The 20,149-nt window shown below is 31.3% G+C and overlaps 1 long non-coding RNA gene and 1 pseudogene across 1 annotated transcript; both read left to right on the top strand.

Moving 5' to 3' along the window:
* LOC128183957 (uncharacterized) overlaps positions 1-20,149 on the top strand; it is a 442,412-nt pseudogene that overhangs the window by 81,371 nt on the left and 340,892 nt on the right.
* On the top strand, positions 5,138-15,283 carry LOC128183963 (uncharacterized). Its single transcript, XR_008243671.1, has 4 exons — positions 5,138-5,199; positions 13,985-14,005; positions 14,204-14,239; positions 15,263-15,283. It is a non-coding gene; the product is annotated as an uncharacterized LOC128183963 (long non-coding RNA).

The raw sequence follows: 20,149 nt of genomic DNA, 5'->3' as shown, positions 1-20,149 counted from the left end.
TTGCAGAACTATATCTCTGAGAGTAGTATTTGGGACTTCAAATATTATTAATAACTTTTTTTATTGTTATGTTCCTTAACCATTTTGTAGGCATTTGTGAGATTTATTGGGGAATACAATCTGTATTGTTTCTGTTTGGACGCGGGACTAACCTAACAATAGCAGACGCACGCACGCACGCGCGCGCGCACACACACACACACACACACACATATTAATATGCTATAAGGAACAATATGTCTCGGTACTTAAAATGATCTTTGTTTGGCATTGAATATTCCAATCAGATCATGTGACTTTCTTTGGCTGGATGTCAACAAAGGAGAAACCGCTGTTATATTCTTAAATTTTAGGTTTAGACTTGTGTTTGGCAATTTTCATTTGTAATTATTTTATTTGGGAATAATTAATCTTAGCGAATAGTTAAAGACAAAAATCAAAATGAACTTGATACGATATTTGTATGAGTAACGAGTAGGTTTTCTGTTCGATTTTTTGAAACGATTGAATATCGATAAAAGTTTTAGGACCCCCTCCTTTTCAGATATGGTTTGGGAATGTCAAAATCTTTAACAATGCTCAATTCTTTCTTTTTTAAATACGGCGCATTGAGGATCAGAGATTTAAGTCATCCATTTAAAAATCCCTAATTAAGTGATAAATGGGTGTGGCAATAATCATTTCAAACAGATATTGATACGATCAACAACTTTGCTTATAAAATGCATTACAAAATCTTGACAGGTTTTTTTTTAGCTATTTTAAACAGACTTTACGAGTCTCCTGGCCCCTTTTTGATAGGGACAGTCCCTTTCTCTTGATTTCATACAAAAGGTCGCACAAACACTAACATGTTTTGTTCTAGCATCTATCTAAAACTGTTCTTCATTTTTGAGATATAATGCATAACAAAATCATGATCGTTTTTTAGTTATTTGTAGTAGAATTTACGAGTTTTCTGATCCCTAAATTATTGGAAAAGTCCCTTTTTCTTGAGTTCATACAAAAGGTCTCACGAATTCTATTTTTTTTTTGCTCTTACACCTATCCAAAATTGTTGTTCATTTTTGAGATACAAATGATTGAATATTAAAGGGGCCAGCTCTGTAGATCTTTAATAAAGATATAGATTGGTGTTTTGATTAGTGAAATCGATTATAATCTTCAATGTAGACATTTCCTTTTCTACAATGCTAAACAAAATATGTATCCCTTTCTATATATATTGCGTCAAAGTTTAAGGACTTTGGCCCATAAAAATTCCTAATTACATAATAAATGGGTGTTGGAATATTTTTTTTTCAAACAGATATTGATACATATTGTACTCTACCACTTTTGTTTTATACAAAATATCAACAGATGAAAAGATACATATCAAAACGTTTGGGGTCTTTGAATAAAAAATTGAACCCAATTTTCGTGTGTAGACGCGCTCTAACGAATGGCGTCACTTTTGTAAAACAAAAACAATAGGCATAACTTAAAATTATGGACTACCTATCCTGAAAGTTTGATATTCATATCTCTAATAGTCATCGAGATCAACAAAACCAGCAATAAATCGGTACCGGAAGTGACGTGATGACAGCTAAACTTTTAAGAACAAAATAAACTCAGATCATTTGTAATTGTTACGAGTAACGAGTAGGTCTTTCGGTCGATTTCTGTTTGAAATGATACCATGAATAATCGATAAAATTTCAGACTTTACCCCCCCCCCCCCCCCCCCCACTTACAGATACTGTAAGAAGTTGTATTTAGTAATAAATAGGAGTAGCAATGATTTTCAAGGTAACTATTGTAACAATAAAAAAAACTTTGCTCCTATAATGAATTAAAAAATCTAGAAGTTATTAATAGTTATTTGTAATAGACTTTAGGAGTCTCTCGGCCCCAAAATAAAGGGGTCAGCCCCTTTTTATTGATATTGTTGGCAAGAACTCTCCATTTTCTACCACTTGTATTAGTTTTGTCTTACCAAAATATCAACGATAATTTGTTACCGACCAAAACGTACAATGTTTTATGATTTATGTTTGTTATGACCTTCACAGCTTTCTTACATACTACATTTCTTTTGGAATCTCAACATATTTTTTATCCCAACAATATACATGCAAGAATAGATATATGATAATTCATTATGATGTGAAATTTTGTAATGTTTGAAGTGTATTCAGACTTTTTAAATATTTTAAAAAGTATCACACATTCTGTTAACGAATAGTTGGGGATATAGAAAAGACTTGCTAAATTCTTGTAATAATATTCTCAAATGTTTCAAATTAATAGTTCTTTAAGGTATCCGATCCGTATTAGGACCTAATTTTTCCAACCTTGAATATCCATCATGTATTTAATACTTTGATATTACTTTAAAGCATTTTAGAGTAGAAAAAGATTTACAGAGAGATATTTTCAAAAATATTATTAACTAAGCAGTAATTAATAAATGAAGATTGCATTATGGCCTATGGGGACAAGCACATTTTTTTAAAATAAAAAAATAAATACTAGGAATAACAATAAATAATTTAATTCTGGTTGTAACGCGGCATTTGATTGGATAGAAAAATTTAGTTAAATTTGTATAACCTGGTTTGCACGTCACAAGACACGTCACAATGCACCAACGTACTAATTCACTTGACGTTACGTTTGAATTTTGAACAGATTTATATCATTTTTAAAAGTAAAACGGACTCAATTTGTACAGCAAATTCCAGAAAATTAAATTATAAGGAATGAACTCAATATCTACCTAAGTTATACTCGTATAACCTGGGTTGGAGCAATTTACGCTTTTTTATAATACTCGTATAACCTGGGTTGGAGCAATTTACGCTTTTTTATAATCCGCTTCGCGGATTATAAAGCGTAAATTGCCCCAACCCAGGTTATACGAGTATAACTTGGGTAGACATTGAGTTCATTTCTTAAATGTCTTGGTGGAAAGGTGTATGTTTTTCTTAGGAAGACAAAAACTATTGAAAATGAATTTTATACCGTATAAATTTTTTTTTTATTGAATTAAAGCAAATGGGGACAACTCTTCAAGAAAAAGAAAAAGGTCATTAATTAGGACACATTCCACTCTTACATATTGATACTTAAACATGACAATTATGACCAAGTATGTGTCTCATATGTTATGCAACCAGATTTATTGAATCGGAGGCTATCATGGATCTGATACCTTAAAAGAAAATATTTTTTATACTTTGCTTATCAAACATTAGGGACACCCTGTAGTGTATACTATACTACATATAAAGTGAAGACTATATTCTTTCCAATGGCAATGGCAGGTGCAATTATCCCCTTCTAAGAATTCTTCCATGGATCAGCGCATGAGAAACGTCCTTTTCAATACCATCTGACACTATTATCTCCCTTGCTGAAAGATTTGATTGCCGTATCGCTTCATCGAAAACGAAATATCAGTTGATATATCATATTTAAACACAACTATACATCTTAGGGTTTAAAAAAACCCAAAGAACTCATTTTTTCAAAGTGCGTTAAGTGTCATGAGCCAAATAAATGTCTACACTCATTTCGCACTTTGAAAAAAATATTTCAAAGTGCATGATTTAGACTAAAATGTAACACACTTGGAAAAACATTTTCAAAGTGCGTTACATTTTGTGCAAAAGTGCATAATTTTTTCTACGTATGTTGCCACAGGGCTGTCTTAATTCATAATAAAAATCAAATGGTATGAGTAAATAGAACATATATGATTGTGTGATTTTATCTGTTTTATCCAACTTCTTGAAATAGCTGTATTGGCTCAGCAAACCTCGCGAATATATACAAAATTTCAACTCGTTGGATAAAGCAAATATAAAATCATACAATTTACCAGGGTCAATCAAAAATACGAAGACAATGTGGCTGTCTATCATATATTTCTCATGAAAGTCATACTTAATATATTAATCTATGCACCAACACTGATGTTATTGATATGCAAAGTGTTAGTCCACTTGATGAGATTGTATTTTTGTTACCTCTTTTTAAAAACAACATGTTTTGTCACCACGGTGCACGGTAACGTTCAAAACATGACGTCAAGATTAAACACGCACAGTTTATAGATATATCCCATCTTTATATCACGCTTAGTCTCTTGTGCCTTTCTCCTTACAATTTAAAATGGCACTGAACCACTTAACATCTTATTTGCACATATTCGTTCGAGAATCATAACTTAGGTCTTCAAAGTTTTCATTTTCTAACCGTGTATCTCTTAGTTTGCAGTAGGGATAACCCTGAACGTCGGTTTAAGTTACTTATTTTTTGACCAAATATTTACAGATATTATATTCTCTTTCGGACTGTTTTATATTCAAAATACGATTACCACCACCCCCACAAAATTTATTACTGTTATACACAAATTTGCAAATAATTGTTGACTTATTTTTTGCACCATTGAGCATTTTCACAGCTTGTGTCGGCTTTTTCCTGAGTTAAATCCATTTTGTTTTTACTTCGTTGCGATGTAAAGTCCGGCGTCGTCGATGTTTTTAGTCAATTCTAAAGAGGACTATTTGTCTTTAGTTACTAATATCTGTTCGACAAAACAATACATCCCGTCATTTTTTGGTTCATAGAATACCATGACTATACTTGATTTGAGGTTTCAATATTATTTGTTTTTTTAGCCCAATTTAAAGAGATATTACCTTCAACATTATAAGGTTTATTGTTGACATAACACAAATTTTGACCTTGCACCGTGACCTCATTTTGCAGGATTAAATTCTAAATAATTCTTAGATATAAAGGAATTTATCAACTTTTTTTCTTGCAAATTGTTTGAAACTATTGCTAAATTATGTCTACCAAATTTAGAATTGATATACGTTAAGTAACATATCTATGACAAAAGTCTTTGTATTTTTTGATTGACCCTCGTAGATATGTTCTTTATTTATAATCCTTTTAAGCAGTGTCAAACAACATCTTTGTTGATATTATAAGATGAACTAAGTTTTTTTTCAAATACTGGTTTATTCATTCATTCAAGCATTTAGTTCAAATGGATTTCAATTGATGAATAAACTTAACCATGTTTGCTGTATCTCAGTAATTTTATTTTTTTTTTTACATTATAGAGAGACGAATCATTGAAAATGGCATATTATATGGATCCAACTTTGAGATTATTTGCAGCGCTTATGCTAGCAGGTTTAGAATTTTAGTTATAAATCGTATTTATCAGAATGCTAACTGCAATTATTGATTGCATGACTAAAAATGTTCACAAGTTTTCAGTCTTGCTAATAATCGTTAACACATAATATTATTAAAGGGACATGGTAACGATTTTGGCCAAAATTATTTTTCCGTTTTTAATTATTAAAATGCCTCAGAAAGAGGTCAACCGAAACTTGAGTGTCAGTTGTCGTGTAATAAACGAGTTACAGGGCTTACAGTTATTTGTCATGTAAACAAAGCATTGTTTACGTTTTGAATGTAGAAGTATAAATTCCAGTTTTTGACCCAAAATTAATGTGATCAACGCTAGGTATTATCTATTTGTGCTCAAAACAAATTAGACAAGAAAGAAATAAGCTTAAAAAAGAACATTTTCCAGTATATTGAACCAATGTAAACAAAACCGGGCTCGAGCCTTGTTTACATGACAAAGAATTGTGAGCTCTGTATCCTGCGTATAACTTACGACTGACACTAAAATTTTGGTTGATCATTAGAAATGCATTTTTAAAGCATTATAAACAATATTAATAGAAAATTTGCTAAAAATCTTGACCATTTAAAGGGACTTGAAGACGATTTGATATTTTTATTTTTATTTTTTATGCATAAAATGGTTTACATGTGTTTTTTAATGATTGACCAAAATATTGAATGTTAAAGTCAAGTAAAAAAGCAAGATGCAGATGTAAGAATTGATTGTTATGTAAACAAAGCACGAGTCTGATAGTTGTTTACAAAAATGTAATGTAGAGAATTACTATTTCTTGGACAGAATGACATGCTAAAAACAATTCAAACTAACCCAATATCTTCATAAATACTATTATCAACAAAAGAAAGTTACATTTGCTTGAAACTTATGCCAAACAAATGAGAACATTCAAGCTTTGTTTACTAAACAAAGAATAACGAACTCCGTATCTTAACTATAACTTGATATTTGACTTTCATATTTTGACATTAAATTATAAACTTCTATATTTATCATTATAAACACGGAAAATGAAAACAATTAAAATTTTAAGTCAAATCGTGTCTAAGTCCCTTTAAACACATGGATATATAATACATCAAGCATATAAAGTGTTTTATGTGTACAGTCCCTGAAATGTGTTACTTTTTAATGTTTGCATACGTCCATCGTTCGTTTACCGTACTTTCACCGTGCGTTCATTGTTCACAGTTTTGCGTTCTCTGCTCCACTCAGTTCGAGCTCATGGTTTAGTTCTGTGTTCGCTCACTTCTTATCGTTCAGTTTGCACTCAGCAATTGTTCATCGGTCGGTTTGAACATATTTTATAATGTATTTACACAGTTGGGTTGAGCCAAGTTTTATACTTTATTAAGCCTTATCTCTAGAACAAGTATTGATAATGATATTATAAAGAATGAAACAAGTTAAAACTTGAAACAAAAAAGGGTTATTATTGTTTGGTCATAAGAAAATCTCAAGTTAAAATGACATTAAATTCTCCAAAAACCTAACGTCAGCCGTAACGTCATGCGGATTGATAAGTTGTGATGGTTGTCTTTCTGTGTAGGCAACATTCTTTTTACGATGTAGAATACTGTTTTCCCTCGGACTGAAATGTCATCACATTTTTGGTTTAGTCATTGCACGTTGATGTCACATTTATTTCTATGTATGTTCGATGAGAATTCATATCTAGTAATATGGCTGTCATTGTCCGAGTATTGCATACTCATTTTGACATTTCGTAGTATTTAATACAGAAACTGCATGCTGAAGGTTGTTAAAGATTTCGAGTAGTTGCCCTTTAACATTTTTAAAAAAAAGTTGCTCTTTGAATATTGACGTCACATTGTTGTGTCTGGAGCAGAACAAGTAGCAGCGTCGATGCTTAGTTAAATCAATGCTTAGGAACGGAAGAAAACTTTGCAAATTGAATAGCAACGAGCCAATGTAAGTAAATATTGATGAAGCTAAAATTTTCTCAGAGTATTTGTATGCAAGTGTGACGTGATAGTCCTTGGGAAAACATAACACTTATTAGGTTTCTTACTGAATGACTACAGGTATTATATTGGGTTGATCAATCAATAAGAAATAATATTAAGGCCAATCAAAATGGGCCTTACAACCAGAATTAAATCATTTTACCATAACGTCATAAATGACAACACTCATCTACGGAACAACGGACAATGGTTTTCAAAATGAAAGTTTCCAATACAAAATCAAGATATTGTATTTGTACTTTGTTTATTGTCTTTAATAAAAAAAATGGTATAGAAACTAGATCCGAGTTCGTTGCAAAACAACGAGTAGGTCTTCCGTCGCAACTTTGTGTCGCGAAAGGATTGTCCATCAGTCTGATTAAAACACCTCCTTCTCCTCACACTTGTCAGAGCCTGACAGACCCTGTATTGATAAAAAGTCATTTCACAGGACCATTTGTTCCTACCAATTAAAGCTTTAGAAAATTGATTGGAACTCTTCAAATGGAGACAAAAAAATTAACACATGCATGTTTTCTTTGCAACCTCTAGATTGAGTATTACACCACTCATTAAAAAGATAAAGGCATATCTTTGCTAAGTAGGAGTTTATTTAGATTGTATGCAAATGTGGTGGTCAAGTGGAGATGATCTGTTATTGATACAGGTCTATCATACCCTGACGAGTGTAAGGAGAAGGGAAATGGTTTTAATGAGACTGGATCATCAATATGATAATATTAAGTTCACAAAATCAAAAAGGAGACTCAATTTCAAAATTTATTTTCATACCAGGTAAGTTCTTCGTTTAACTTGCTTCACCTTTAGGATAACTTTAAAAAGCACATCATATATGTACATGTATATAATTAATTTAATTATTAATAATAAAAGTGTGTGTGTGTTGCGGTGGGGGGAATGACCCAAAAATCAATTTTCCTAAACGTGAACTTTAGGGAAATTTTGGCTTCTAGAAAGGGGTCATTGCTCCCACTAGACCATATAAAAGGTACTGTAAGCAAGCTCACAAATGATATCCCCGCTAAGAAAGAAGTCATTACTCACGTATTTCTCTACTAGAGAATAATGAATGCTTCTTTTTCTTATAGTGAGTCAGACAAGGCAGGGTATATTAACGGGTCACAAGTAATCTTTATGTCAAACTTTAGCTTTCTCTCATTTCCATTAATACAAGATATGACACAAATGACTTTGAACTTGCGCAACTGACCCTGGGTCAAGTTCATGACCCATCATCGGTCACATGAAATAGAAACGCCAAATGTTTCTCTTTAAAAGACTTATGGACAAATAATTACACACCTTTAAGTCATAAGCAATTTTTATGTGAAGTAAGAAATTGAAAGTGGACCGGACACAAATTCTGCACTTTTCCTGCCAGTGACCTTTACTTTGTCCAAATGGTCATGAAGCTTTGTTGGGTAATGAGTAATATTTGTATGAATTAAGAACACTTCCAATGTTTCTCCATCAGAAAGATACAGACCGGACACGACGGACTTTGTGATTTGTGATTTTTATTTACCCCCCCCCCCAATTTATTTCCGTGGGTATAAAAATCCTTTTCGCCCGTTTTGTGCGGCACAAAAAAACCGACCTATATTTTTCAATTATTTCTATGTAAATGTATGGTTTGTATGCACACTTGAGTTCATCATCGTCGGAATGGATAAGAAACCCTTGGGTTCCAATGATGTCTTTTCACTGTCATTTGTCAATTTGCATCACTAAATGAATTCCAAGTGGTAAGGTGTCAAAGCTTTTGAGATGCTACATGTAGATACTGAATTTCTATAAATCTAAATTTAAGGTTAAGAAAACAACACTTTTTATATAGTAAAACAAAATCTAAAATAGCTTTTTGTACTCGTACACATAAATAAGAAGATGTAGCGAAAGCCATAAAGACTTTATTTATTTCTTCTGTTCTAGACTTTTTCAGAGATAACAAGCTACATGTTAACAATCTCCCATTTTGACAAGCCAGATTTATAATAAAATATTTAGCTGAGTTTTAAGTCACTTGATTTGAATTACAACCTCATACTACACAACTTCAATGGGTTTTTTTTAAATCAATGTGCATATAACAATAAGTAAAATCCCAAAGAACAAATATCTATCGCAATTAAGTGCATACATTTTTGGGAGGCAGAAAAGTCGCTATATTATAGTCTGCAAGTCAATTGAACTATGGTCTTTCAAAGAAATAAGAAACTGTCGATACTTGCAATACTCTGGTGATTTCTATGACGACCGACTTCATTGCTTCATGTAGTCGTATATCAATACTTCTAATCATGAGAACACATTTTTTTAAATCTTTGACTTAAAACTGTAAACTTATAAAACCAGAGACATAAATAACGTATCAAGTTATTTGTGTCTCTGATAATGTATATTTTATTCTGTTCATAACTATAGAAGTTAAGCGTGTTCAACAGGTTAATGTTTTAGCCACATTCGCAGATTACGATATCGCACCTTTAATGTAAGATTGATTGACATTGAATATTTAGACACTTACTGTTACAATTGACTGCTGCAGTGAAAGCATTTTTCCAAATGTTACACAATTATATAACAATTGCTGATATGCAGACCGGGGGCAATATTCTCAGCTATGTGCGCTGACGCGACACGAGATTTTCGGTCGCACTTGGAGCGGATTGAATTAACATAGACTGACCGAATAAACACACGGGTGGGAAAGTGACATACATTAGGGAGAAAAATTTACACATGCTAAGTAGTCGCCAAAAATTGGTTTTCGCTACATTTTGAAAAAAATAAAACCCTTAATTGCATTGTGATCGTGAAACTGATAAAATCTAAACAAATTTTGTTTAAAAACTCATGTGAACATTCTATAGATAATCACTGAATCCCTCAATTCCGGACAATTCTTCTATCGTGTCAGCCTCTACCGCATGTGTTAATATGATATTTGAATTTTTATCCTTACTTGAACGCTTGGATAGTGTTTCATTTTCTAAATTCTGCTAAATAGTGCTTCCAAGTTTGAACGCTCTCTCTCTCTCTTTCTCTCTCTCTCTCTCTCTCTCTCTCTCTCTCATTTTTGTGCAACACGTTATTAAAACGTCAACTACTTCCTACGATATTTTAAAACCCTCTCAGCAGTATTAGGCGGAAATATTCGTGGGTAAATAAAAAAATCTTAAGTTGAAACACAAGTCAATCTTGCATGTACCGGTCAAAATCTCGAATAAACAAATAGTTGGGATCGTACAAAATATCAATAAACATGCACATGTGATAAAGTACATGTAGAAGAACACGAAGCTACCGCGGATCTCCTTGGCTATGTGCTAGGGGTGATAATCATTTTAAGGTTTAATCTTTGTGGTTTATTCATTGTTTTTCAAAGACAGTATAATTTTCAAAACATTTTAGTTTTACAAATTCACTACTGATTTACGTCTGACGATATTCCTGATTTGGATTAATATCACATTTATCAATTTTCAGAAGGATTTCTCTATTCACAATCTATTGTTTTATTAAATAAATCGAAGTTGAACAAAGTTTTAGAACATTAAATTAAAACAGTTCTTGTATATAAACTCAAACAAGTGTTTGTGTTATTAGATAACCGCTGACCTCTAGGTAGTGCAGCCGCGACGTCGACCGACCTCCTCGGGAGGAATCATTCGGATAACTTTATTAAAGATAAAGCTCACATAGAGAGCTCAGAACCCAGAAAGATTTAAAATGTATGCAGTATGATGACTAAACTCTAATTAATATAATTTTTTTTTCTCTTAAATCCCATAGTTGATCTATCTGTCTGATACTGCTTTAGTTTGAGAATGGCATTGCTTTTATGAATAAACAGAACGATTTCTTAATTGACATTTTATCGTTTAATTCAAATTAAGAAGAGTAAGTTTATTGTGTACGATTCTTGTGTTTGCGGCTAAATACGATCACATATGACAGACGCGATTCTTGTGTATTAGAAAACCACTGACCGCTAGGCGGTCCAGCCGCGACCATGGCGATCAATTTTCTCGGCCACCGGTGAGATCGGTTACTTAATAAAGCACACAACTTAGAATTTAGGTCGATTTGAAATGTTTTCAGTAAAATGACTCAAATCCATTTCATGGAAGTTATTTTTTTTTAAATCCAGTTTATGTATCTCACTAGATAAGAAAAAGATCGTTTATATTTTCTCGTTTTCGTTTTTCTTAAATGTATCCACTATAAGACTGAAACAGAGGTAACTCAAAAAAAAGGCTGTAAAAAAACAAGTACACGTATACTTTTAAAACACTTTTTCAAATGAATCAAAGCATCCCGTATATGCTCGTACACTTTCATCTGTTAACACAAGCCTTACACTCATATTATGCATTACCGGTACAAACTAGTTTTGTAACGACATTGATAACACTATAATAAACAACTTTTTTATTGACAGCCATAGCGAAATATAAACCATTTTTGAGTTATAAAGCGAATATTTTAAGGGTTCTAGACCCCTAATTTAAGGGGCAGCCCTTTGTCAATGGTGTCAAGTGAAAGCCTTTGATATTTTGCACATATTTTGTTCTATATGTGTGCAGAGAAATTTTAAACAAAAGAGTTACATGACAAAAACACACCCAAAAATCAGCATTTTTTGAAACACAAATTCAAACCTTTAAAGGGAAAAAATTCTAAACACAAAAGTCATTTCTCTAATAGTTTCTGAGATCAGCTCTGCACAAAATTGGTCGTAACAAATTACAAAATCGACCGTAAATCCGTTTGGAAGTGACGACGACAAAAATTTCAAAAACATATAAAATTCAGATAATGTCTCATCATCTGTGAAAAACTTGTCGAGATCGGTTGAGTAGTTTTCGAGAAATCGCGTGCACAAAATTTGGGGGGGAAAATAAACAGTTGGAAACGGAAGGCCTTAATTATCAACAGAATCAGTACAAGGTCTTCCGTTGAAATTGGAACACCTTAATTATTTCATGAAATGTATCCATGCATTGTATTAAAATATAATGCGCATAAACATGCGCAATGAAAGCTAAAGTCAGCCTCTTTAATGTATTTGACTCCTTAATGTTCTTGTATCAAGAATCTCTTAAGAAGTATATCATTGAAATCTGTAGACGAAATATACTTAAAAATACAATTATTTTTTTTTTGGGGGGGGGGGGGAGGGGGGGGTCAATGTTCATCCTTCTGAGTTATGACCAATTTGATATGACCTTTTTGCGCCTTAAATGCAATTTCAGCCTGATTAAGATTTGTTGTCAGCATTTTTAATTAAGCAAATTTATTTCTTCAAATATTGTTCTTGATTATATACAATGGTCATACTGACTAGAGGGACTAGGAAAAAAATGTGCGAAGCTGCATACATTTTTGTATGACCTCTCTGCACTCTAAAGAGACATTTCTATAATAGTAAGAATTTGATCTGGAAAAAAAATATTACAAACTAATCAAATGTTTAAAATGTGAATGGTGAATAAAGTATAATGAAAAGAATAGTATTTTGACAATTCATTAAATTGCTTGTTTCTGCCATTTTCGTCCAAAAGGCCTTCCGCACGAAAAAAAGTTCCCCCAAAACTTGTTTGTTTCTCGAATTCAAATGGATTTTTTCTTTTTCTTTATGAATAGTGTGTAATTATGAAATGATAACATTTTAGGATGATTTGATAAATAAAATTATATTCAATTAAAATATAATGATCATCTGGACTATGAAAATCAAAACGTGACGAGTGAGATACCTTAAATTCATTCCTTGCGTCTAAGCAGAGTCATAAATAAAAGAGATTGGCAATCCGCCATTAGCGTGTTTTGTTGTTGTAAAATGATACGGGACCAACCTTACTTTGAGAACTACAAATTTGTAAACTGAGATAATGATGTTAAACCCAAAGTATATTGTTTTAATGAAAAATGTGCATAGGTTTTTAAACATTTTTGAAACAAAAAAATTAAAAATAAGGTTATTATATAGAAGATATATTGGCAAAGTTTATAAAACATCGACGAAATCTCGGACGACTGGTAACCAACTGTCTCTTAAATATTGTTTATATGACATAAACTCATGAAAATATAATGTTTTGAATGTTTTGGTAATAGATTTTAGATGTTTATATTTCGATATAACTGGTTATTAGAATGATATACTGAAATAAACAGGGAACACTTTACAATAGGGACCGCGGGATTTCGCAAGATTTCGATCAGTTGCCAATCTCTGCTATTTATGTCTCTGGTCAAAGTGTATATTTTGATGCAAAATCACACTGTCTTGGATCAGCCAAAACTTATCAGCCATGTTTTTATAAATTTTATTATTTTTTCTAGTTTATCAAAATGAAAGTATAATCTACTCAAATTCACAAAAATACATATCAAATTCAATAATAATTATAGTTAATAGTTAACAGACACCATCATTCCTAAGATTATTGGCAAAATTCCTTGAAATATTAGATATGGATAGATATGGAAGTACGAGGTAAAAAAATGTAAGCAGAGAATGGGTATTTAGAGATAAAACCAACTTCATATAGTTTGTACACTGAATATCAATGATGCAAATGTAATTGATAAGTTGCCCAGATTTGATTCGTGTAGTATAGTCTCTGTGTCATGCTTGTGTCTGAGCCATAAATTAACCCCTACTTGCGCTCTTGTGAATTAAAAAAGAACAAGTAATAAAAGAACATGGGTTATTTATGTTACACTCATTCTTTTTTGAAACCAAATATATCTTTTATTGCAGACAATGATATTTCGGACGCAGGTATGTATGACACAAGCAATAAATATATTACAATAAGCCATTTACTTATTAGTAACACTAAATTTGATTATGACGCCTTTCTTAAAAACATTAGTGAAAATTAAAATATGTAAAAGTATATACAAAGAGTTTTAATTTATTACTTTTTAATTATCATTAAGAAGTAAACACAACTAGTAAAATTTGTTATAACTGCAGAAGACAGCAGCTCATCAGACGATGAAGTGCGGACAGGTACTGACAATTTTATAAATATCATGCTGTTATAAAAATGTTATTGTTTTTAATATGTTTAAATAATTATGCCTAAATAGAATATCCTATTGAAATTGTATCTTAGTTTACTATTACGACCATTATATTCTTTAATCAATAAATGCTAAAATTGTTTGCAACTAGAACGCGTTAAGCAGACAACACTTTAAAGTTGTGTATTTGCTTAAATCAAAACAATTGTAATCGATTGAAAATAAGACTTTTTGTGATCTTGCTTTAAACACTGTGCCGGATAATTATGCCAGTGCCAAGGTGGCATTTTTGCACCCGCTTAAGATGCAGTTTAGGAAAAATCCATGTATACCAAATGATAGACCATTGTCTAGACAGTATATAACCACTTTTGTTTTAAGTGTGTTTCACCTGACAGGTGAGATATTTACCTTTAAAAATTAATATCCCATCGGAAAATGATAATTCCCATAGGAGAATTGACTCTCCTACAGGAAATATTGACAATCCTATAGGATTTTTAAAAAGTCCTGTAGGAATTATATTTCCTATAGGAGAATGGTATTTCCTGTAGGAATTTGATTCAGACATGTAGTTTTCCTATAGGATATTAAGTTTTCCTATCGGATTTTATCAAATCCTATCGGAATTGAAATTCCTGTAGGAAGTTCTTATATTCCGATAGGATATTTCAATTTACCTATAGGAATATTGATTTTCCTATGGGAAAAATTATTTTCCTATAGGAATTCATTTTTGAAAGGTAAATATCTTACCTGACAGGTGAGATACACTGATAACAAAGGTGGTTGTTAACTCTTTAAGCAATGGTCTATCATATGGCATATTTGAATTTTTCTATATATGCAGCTTAAGCGGGTGCAAAAATGCCACCTTGGCACTGGCATAATTATCCGGCACAGTGTTTTTTATTTTATTTATTTCATTTTTATAAGTTATTATAAATTTAATTATGGTTTACGAGCAACCAACGCTATACAAAAATTTGCATTTACTGATCTTTAACAGGGCGTGGACAAATAAAGAAGAGTGAGTTTGAACAGAGTTTTCAAAAATGCATTTTTTTATAAAAACAAAGTTGATTAAGTAGTTTTGCATAAAAGCTTGAGACAAATTCAAAATTACTGTAATCTTCGGTTCACACGTCCGGTACTTGCATGCTACATGTATTTTCATTAAGCTTTACTATTCTTTCTTACTAAATTTATTTCTAAAAGTACTGCCTTATTAATAAAAATTTTACTATGATTATCACTGAAGAAACCTCTATCAAAGTGTGTAAAGGATGATATCTCTAAATATATGAAAACGGTCACCTCTTTTACATTGATTCTACCATGCTTTGATAATTTTAAAACAAGAGTGAATACATATGGCACATCCTGATAACCGTTAACAGCCTGATTTTTTTTTCATTGAAATCATTGACGGATAATCGATAAATTTGAACATATTTGAAAGATATCACATTCCTCATTGTTGTTAAATAGTTCGAAAATTTTCCTAAATTCATTGCAACTGAGTAACACGACAATGTAAGATGTACGTCCACACAGATACGATCTCTATAGTAAAATACTTCAACCTTTTAGAGGTCTTTGGCTTGTATAGAGGTTGCAAGAGTATTGGCTATGGAAGAGAAAAGCAGATCAGATAAGATTCGCCAGATTTTAACATTTATATTCTAAAATCACAAACCCTTTATTAAGAACAATCCTTAATATTACATAAGACATTGATCAAATATGTTTAACACATAAGGCGTGTTTATGAATTATTCAATTATCAATGCGTAGAGAAGTATTATTTTTTATTTAGCTATGAATCTTTTCAATTAACCAACATTTGTTGAAAATGAACACGTTTTTTTAACAAAAAGAAATAAATTTCTTTCATGATATTAAACTGATTAAAACTCTGATTTCATATTCTATAGAGCACGGCACAGGCCACAAAAAAAGAATCGTAAGTTTTGACTTGTTTAAAAATTTAATATTTTTATTTGAAGAAGAACAATTTAAGATGCAAACATTTAAAACTTTTTTCTACTCAATTTAAAATTTGATGAAAGCAACACATCAATCATCTGACGTCGGACTTTCGATCAAATCAAGATGTTTCTCAGATAACCCACAGGCAGCCCATAAAAGCTGTAGAGGTGATGTGCATTCTTTTGATTTTTTTTTATAAGTTATTTTTTGTATTGTCGTTCTTATTCTTGCAAATCAAATCAAATTATAAAATTATATATAAATATGATTGCGGTATTTAAAAGATTTTTCAGGAAATAATCTCTTGTTCCTTTAAACAGGACAAATTAATGTTTATGTCACGTTTTAGCTAGAATTTATGATATTTTGCTACAAAGTGCATTAAAGAATTGCACACTTTAAAATTACGAAAAAAGTTGTGACCAAGCTTAAGTAAATGCACATTGAAAAAAAACCCAATCAAATTATGTTGATTATAACGCACTTAAAAAAAATGGATAAGGATTTTCAAATATGATACTACTTTTAACCTAGGCTACCTGAATGTGTTATTTTAATTGATTGTTACTATAAAGAAAAAATCTTATGATGTTTATTTTCAACTGCTTTGTTTAGCCGTTAACTGTCCTTCAATTTTTCAAAAGTTTTACCTTTTTTAGTCAATTTTTGCAGCAACTTTACCCATTTAAAATGACATTTTATTTTGTTCAAGACGATTGTCTGGTCAGTCTTTTTTAAAATCAACATCAATGTAATTATTTATATCATTTTTTAATGATCAATTTTTTAAAGAGTATTTTTACATTTAGTCCCGTTTGCTAAATATGATAATTTTGGGAGGGAAAGATTAAGGGTGAGGAACAAACATACTGTTGTATTCTTTGTTTACAAAAAATCATTCTGCCATTTTACTAAAGATAAAAAGCCCTGACTACTTGACTTAGTTTCAAATAAGACTTTAAGTTTCGTATTTTTAAATGCGTATTTGTTGCGCATTGCCACATATAATTTCATATGTATGAAGTAAATATAAGTGGGCTTCTTTAAAGACCATTAGCGTTGTTAAGTTGTTTATAAAAAAAAGAATGGAAACCCCAAAACAAACAAACAAACAAACAAAAATGAATAACCCCCCCCCCCACACACACACACACTAACACACTTGAACTACTTTCTTTTGCATGTAAGACTTAATATTGACATTAAGTGAAAAACATATTCTGAATAAAAAAACCTTTTACTTCAATTGCAGGTTTTGTTTTGGTTATTGTTAACTATCGATTTCCACATTCTCCTCTTGAGCGTGGGAACGATATTGGTATGTTTTTTAATTTCTTATGTATTTTAAGTAAATGCAATGAATGTGACGTATATAAAAGTTTGGTATCACACGGGTGATACTTTATATAATGCATTCGACCAAAACTAATGATTGGGACAATTCGTCCTTTTGATAATTTCAGAGTCAACAAATGGCTGACGATTCAGTAATTTATTTGATTAAATGCACCCACCTGTTAGGTATTTCTTAAAACAGATCTCAAAATTAAAGTCACACAAAATTTATACTTACTTTTTCGACAAAAAATATAACATAGAACTGACATCTCCGAAAAAAGCAAACTTGATTAAAAAATGTTTGTATATATTATAATATCTATAAAGGGGCCTTCCCGAAAACGCTTGATATATGAAACTCTAAAAAAAAATCTTGAGAAGTCATTTGATGTTGTATATCAAGCATTATTGTAAGATTTTTAGCTCTACGATTGAAAGATATCCAACAATCTAGAAACAAAAATGTTATTTTTACGCGCATATGGCCAAGAAGCCATGGCCTCAAACTAAATTCCCTTTCTCAGTAAGACGTAGATAAAACAACTATTGTGGAAATGAGGAACGCGATATTCTGTTGGTCGATAGGTTTTTAATCCAATGTAGAGAAAATCAAATGTTATACAAAATTCATTGACCTTCTTGGTCATATACGGAGACTGTAAATTACGATCATTACCGTTTTCCTTGGAACACGGTATAAAGAGTTGTACACTTCCTCTCCTTTGCGATTGGTAGAAAATACAAGATGTGAAAATTTACATCTATTCTTTTTGGTTGAAATACTGTTCGGCGCAAGGGAAATAATTTTCTGATAATCTTTTTCACGTACCCTTTAACAAATTTTGGACGATTTTAAATTTTAAAAAGTGAGAAAACGATAAAGCAATACTAATTCCTATGAATGAAATTCAGTCTTTGATTTTCAGGTTCAACTAGTAAAAGTAATATTTTAAAATATCTATTGAAATTTCTTGACTCTTTAAGTATTTGTTTATTCAAATATTAATTCAAAAATTAAAAAAAAAGTTGCAGTATGGCTAATATCGGTACATTTATTTTGAACCTTAGATAGGTAAATCTAATATCAGTTAAACAAGATGCTGAATGCAGTGGTGTAACTTTGATTTTATCAAAATAACGAGTCTTCGACCCTTCCTAAGAAGACTTTAACCCTACTATAGTCGATCTCAGCTTAAAAGCTTGGGTACGCATTTCTCAAATTTAGACTCGCAAGCTTAAAAGACACACAATGACATAGAACTGTTCAACTCTCCATGTTATGTGGAAGAAGTTGACATTAATACAAAAAAGAATATTTGATAACATTGCTGTTTAGGGTTTGTTATTAAGACGGAAAGCTTTTTTCAAAGAATTTACTTGTTTATCTACCGTCGGAGTACAATATTCACTTAGCCTTTAGCTCGGTTGTTATTGTACTTCTCGGGTACGTGTAGCTAAATCATCGTATACACCCCAAATTAGCAATTATAGTATACTATAAACGAGGGTCAATAAAAAGTAAGTAGACAAAGTCAGCTACATATTTTTCACTCAAGTCACACCTAACACATTAAAGCACGAATCAAAGATATTTTGTTGTTATGTGGAGCTTCGTTGCATTTTTTGGAATAGTATTGGTGTTACTTGATTTTAAAGGCATCATGATTTGTCATAACAGATCATGGTGTCGTCTAACAAAGCGTGTAAAGTCTATCACTTAACACTATCTTTATTTCATACTTTATATCGTATATCTTTCCCACTGTACTTTACCACATCACGTCTTATTTACCACCAACTGATCGAGAATCAGGGGGTATTTTCTGATATTTTCATTTTTATTACCGTGTACCTCTTCGTTAACAAAAGGGAAAACTTTGAACGTCAGATGACGTTACTAAATATTGGATTAAATATTTACTGGCAAATTATTTGCATGAACGTGCATTGTCAAAACTTCCAACGTTCCAATTACCTTTTGATCATCTTTTAGTTAAATGAATGGCAGATATATATTTTGGTTTTTTTTTAAATATAAACTAATTATTTATAACTAATTGATGGTCAACATTTGTACAGTAATATTATCAATTTTTTGCGTCGAATAAAACCGAGCTTCCTTACAACAAAGAATCGTCTGTCCATGCACAATGGATATTTGCAGGTCACTCCATACTTTTTACGTTTTTTAAAAACAAATATTTGCATGGATATTTTACTATGATGCTAAGTATGAATATTAAATTCAAAAGACAATATAATATAAGTGTTTCTGGATTTTTTTTTTTGTAATCATATAACCGAAATCATTTTTGGGATCTTACGCAAGCGTTTTAATTTTCTGGTGACCGGTTTTACTTTTTTGTCTTACGTATACATGTATGTTTTTTATATGAACATATAGAAACAAAAAACCATTTCCGTGTTAACTTTTAAACAGATTAAGAGATAATAATTTTGACGTCGTAAAGATTACATCGTGAGTTTGACAGTAGCATTATAATAAATATAAAACATGTTTCGCTTCATAATTCTGAAAGATTTTTTTTCAAAACGTTAATATAAA

This window comes from Crassostrea angulata, chromosome 5, assembly GCF_025612915.1.
Source record: "Crassostrea angulata isolate pt1a10 chromosome 5, ASM2561291v2, whole genome shotgun sequence".
In the NCBI taxonomy this organism is placed as follows: domain Eukaryota; kingdom Metazoa; phylum Mollusca; class Bivalvia; order Ostreida; family Ostreidae; genus Magallana; species Magallana angulata.
The sequence above is the reverse complement of the archived record's forward strand: the minus strand, read 5'-3'. Positions and strand labels throughout refer to the sequence as shown.